Below are 5,000 nucleotides of genomic sequence, written 5' to 3'. Positions count from 1 at the left end.
TCTCTCTAGCTCATGTGTACACAGCAGGGTCATCATCAGGTGAGGTCTACGCTCCACCAGCCAGAAGAGGAGGATGGGGATAAATGGTACACATACTAGGGCCTATTCCAAAATGATGCTTTAGCTACTCACCCACATGAGGAAATTCAGAGAGCTCCAAATCACCCAATACAAGAGACTTCGAGTATTCGGTTTGGGTTAAAACAAAACAGTATCAGGGTTCATACACTTTTTCACCAATTTTTTTCCATGACTTTTCCATGACTTTTCCAAAACCTTTTTCTGAATTTCCAGGACCGAAAAACCAATGACCAATCGCGCGCGGGGGGTGGGGGCGTATTATATTACAGGCTATATTACGTAGCCTATATTATAAATATGTAATTACTGTATATATTTATACTATAGACTATGGCATATTATATTATATATTACATAGCCTATTTACAAATATGTAAACAATACTTAAACATAGTCATACTATAGGTTATCTTTTACTACAAGCTATAAGCAACCATTATACTTCATGTTGTATTACATTAATTCTGCTATAATTCACCAATGTTATATAATTCGCTTGTCTAATGTACAGTCAGAAATGAAAATGAATAGGCCTAGGCCAGCCTATAGCAAATTAGGTCGTGAAATCATCATGAAGACACATTTGTATCAACATGCTCTCTATGGAGATGGATAAATGCTCATCCTGCCCAAGTAAGAAATCATAGGCCTGCCTAAGCACAACAGTCCAAAGCTCCTGTAAGAATGATAATGTTGTCATTTGTTGTGGTCGTTGCTGGAGCAAAAAAAAAGAGAGAGAGACTGCACTGTTCGTGGCATAGTTCTAGTCTGACACCCACTCAAGGAGATGCTAGGGTGAGTTTCATTTTGTGTTGCAACGATCTGACCGATTTGAAAACAAAGCCACAGATTAGACTTCACGCTGCCGTTTATACCGTATTTCAAAACAGGCGCGTCATGCCGACATTGGTAGTCGTTTGGCTCGCGGTCACATAGACTACTGTACGGATTTCATGTAATCTTTCAGCACACTGGACAAGTTCACTCGCAGGCAGCAGGTGCATTGCTTATCAATAGGCTATCAAAATCTCGGGGCTTACCGAAAGCATAAAGGTTCGCTTGGTGCCCTATCTGGCAAATTAAACCAAGACCAAACAGGTCTTAGGATTGTATTCCTTTTGGCTTTAGCTACGTTTCAGTGGAACCGCTAAATATTTTACAACGCCTATAACTGCTAACCTGTTAGTAGCTGAGGAGGTAACCGCCTGCTGTATCTTGCCCTTCAGGTGGCTAACAAGTGCCGCTGCTTCGCCCATATCGGACGGACACATCACAACTTTCGTCCTCTCCGGCCATTGTTGATCATCTTTTCAGAAAGTTAAGCCGCGCATTGTTGAAGTAACACTTCGCGACATGCTGTAATATCGTACAGAACCACATTTCTTTTCTAGGATTAGAGCTATGATCACCTCTCACCACCACGCACACACTACATCTAGCTCGCGCGTTACGAGGCGGGTTGCCAGGTGTGACTGATTTCTAGCGCCAAAAACGCTTGAAACCCGCCTGGAGCCATTACAACATGCGTTATTTGAAACCCACTCAATTTGGCAACACATAGTTAGGCAGACGCAGCCTGCACTAGACAACATTTCCACGAGAACTCGGACATTTACATTTTATTACGCCGTGGCATCAACTTCATAAAGATAATTGATGAAACACTGGATGGATTTCCATGACTTTTCCAAAACTTTTGACCAAAAATACGTTTTCCATAACTTTTCCAGGCCTGGAAATTTGAATTTTCAAATTCCATAACTTTTCCAGGTTTTTCATGACCGTACGAACCCTGCAGTATATACTCCATTACTAGATTTAACAGCTGATCGGAGCTAAAAAATATGTCCCCATATGATTATGATGATCGAGGATTATGACAATGTTATGATTAGGGTATTGCAATGTTATGATTAGGGTATGGCAATGTTATGATTACGGTATGGCAATGTTATGATTACGGTATGGCAATGTTATGATTACGGTATGGCAATGTTATGATTACGGTATGGCAATGTTATGATTACGGTATGGCAATGTCATGACTAGGGTATGGCAATGTTATGATTACGGTATGGCAATGTCATGACTAGGGTATGGCAATGTTATGACTAGGGTATGGCAATGTTATGATTACGGTATGGCAATGTCATGACTAGGGTATGAACAAGTGGTAAATCTACCTACAACAGAGTATCCAGTAAAAGAGAGTGTACCTTTGTTTAAAGTAAGTGATTTAACTAAACCTGCTTTTTGGCATAGACCCCTGAACTCTACAGGCCTCCTGTGAGCTCTGATATAATGGGGCTTCAGGAAACGGCCTGATGTTTACCGAGCACATCCATCTCGTCGACACTGTTTTGGGATCCAGAAGCTGCCAATTAAGCATGCACAATAGCACGCGCCGCGCCGCAACAACAACACATTAGCACGCGCCGCGCCGCAACAACAACACATTAGCCCAAACAAAGCAGCCAGCTAACCCCTGCCCTCCCTCCCACTGTTGCCAGATTGGGCGGTTTCCGTAGGATTGCCGTAAGTCAGTGGGAAAAAATGGATTTGGAGGATTTTTTTTTCCAATTTTTGGCCATAGAAATCAATAGAATTGGGAGGGATTTAGTGCTTCTAGGCAGGTTTTGAGCATTTTTTGGGCTGGAAATCATCAGCCTCATCTGGCAACCCTGCTCCCTCCTGCCTGCATGGCAACAGGCTGCTCTTCTGTGAGGGTGGGACTGACTGACTGGAGGCTAAAAAACAAGAAAACGCAGCGAGGGGGAATCTTTGAGGCAGAACACAATTAAAATTAAAATGAGGAGAAAGGAAGAGGTGGGAAAAAAGGAGGAAGGAGAACATTCAGTTGACCAGAAACATTCATTTCACCTCATTTGTTGTTCAGTGCTTTCTAAATATACTCATGAACAGCATGACGTTTTCCATGTGCATTACGCCCATTTGTGGGGGAAAACAACCCATGCAAGTCAATTGGTGATGTTGGGGTTAATAAACGAAAGATACGGACCTGTAGACTAGCGTTGTTCACGCGCAACATGCCGAAAACGTGTTGCGTTGCCGACTGTTCAAATGATCTAGCCAAAAAGCCGTGGCTGAAGCATGGACTGTGTTCATTTAGGCAAGCCGATGTAGCATGTAAGTTGATGAGACATTCGGTTTGTTTTCACCCATAAAGGGGCGTAACGCACATTTAGGAGCAAAGTATCCGGATGGCCGTTCAGGAGTATGTAACAAAAAACACGAAAAGGACGAACAGCCCCCATCAGGTAACCACAGAAACGTGCCTGACTAATAAAATACCTGGCCGAGGAGGGGTCTCTAAGAAAACGCACACAGCAAAAAACAAAAGACTTGGACAGTAAGAAACAAGTACACCACCCCTGGCTGCCACTATCGCTGGCGCTGCCAAGGCTGCTCGCGCCGCTAAACCTACGATACTACTCCCACAATTAGGGGTGTGGATTGATTACAGGGATCAATAGGAATCAGGGCGGCCCAGGTTTGTTTGGCTGTACTGGGCTAACGAACACCAGGCAGGCACCCCCCTGGAGGATACAGGCAGGAAGCGAAGCGCGTTACGAGAAGAGTGACAGAGCAGGGAGAGAGGGAGGAGGAGGAGAGACCATACTATGGGGAGAGAGAGAGAGAGAGAGACAGAGAGAGAGAGAGAGAGAACGAGAGAGCGAGAGAGAGAACGAGAGAGACAGAGAGAGAGCGAGAGAGAGAACGAGAGAGACTGCAGTGGTGCCACGCCTTGGAGGGCAGACAGACGTTCCCAGAGTAGACCTGTGCACTACAGTCCCCCCCCCCACACACACACACACACACACCCACACACCACAGACGCTCCCCACCAGGGGACTCCATCTACCGGTACTCAACCCCACCTGGACTAGCACAGAGCGACGCACGCACGCACGCATGCACGCACGCACGCACAGTGAGAGAGGGTAGGAAGAGGGCGTGACTGATTCAACTTGAGAAGCTAATTAAGCTGGCTAGCTAGGGCACGATTAGCCTCTCCAGGGACCAGTCTTATATCAGGTCAGGTGGCATAAGAAGGAAAAAGCTCACCAATTTTGTGCAGCATCATGCTTTGTAGTTGGTACCTTGTTCAGGATGCTAACCACCAGACCAGACCACATAGTCTTGTTTTCTGCAAATCACAGTATATAGTAATATAGCCAATATAATAAAGGGAATGGATGGATGGTAGGGCTGGGCACTATGACTATATACAGCTCCAGGCCTTTTTATTAGAATACCATGAAAAAGTTGATTTATTTCCATAATTCCATCAATAATGTTAAACTGTCATGGATTGTAGATTCATGGCCCAGTTTTTTAATTATTCCAATCATTATTTTTTTTCTTTTTATATACGTTGGCCTTCCAGCTCAAAAAACCCATGAATTGGGGAATTCGCATTATTAGAATATTGTTATAAAATCACATTTTTCTTCATCAAAATTCGGGTCACATTAAATCAGTTGAAATTTGGTGCTTTCTACATAACATGCAATGCTGTCAGCTGTTCTTGTTTGTTGACCTGGTACCCCACACTTCACTCTTCAATATACCCGAAGATTTCCATGCCACGTTTTGGTGTTAACTCACCAGTTTAATTCTAACTCAACAGAAATTAAACCCCATTCATTTTCAATGGGGTTTCATTTCTAGTTATTTAGAATTAAACTGGTGAGTTAGCGCCAAAACGCGGCATGGAAATCTACAGGGTATATTGAAGAGTGAAGTGTGGGGTACCAGGTCAACAAACAAGAACAGCTGACAGCAAAGCATCAAGGATATCTGGGCTTCCATAACTCCCATGCACTGTTTTTGCCATTGACTTCAATGTTAAATGCACCATGGCCATTATGAAGACAGAGAATGTCCTAACCAAGTAT

The 5,000-nt window shown here is 43.8% G+C and overlaps 1 protein-coding gene across 1 annotated transcript in view; it reads right to left on the bottom strand.

The window, feature by feature from the left end:
* Positions 1–5,000, bottom strand: part of ube2o (ubiquitin-conjugating enzyme E2O) — a 69,111-nt gene that overhangs the window by 48,897 nt on the left and 15,214 nt on the right. The gene's annotated exons all lie outside the window — the stretch shown is intronic.

Source organism: Engraulis encrasicolus, chromosome 1 (genome assembly GCF_034702125.1).
Source record: "Engraulis encrasicolus isolate BLACKSEA-1 chromosome 1, IST_EnEncr_1.0, whole genome shotgun sequence".
Classification (NCBI taxonomy): domain Eukaryota; kingdom Metazoa; phylum Chordata; class Actinopteri; order Clupeiformes; family Engraulidae; genus Engraulis; species Engraulis encrasicolus.
Note: the sequence above shows the minus strand (reverse complement) of the source record. Positions and strands in the feature narration are given on the sequence as shown.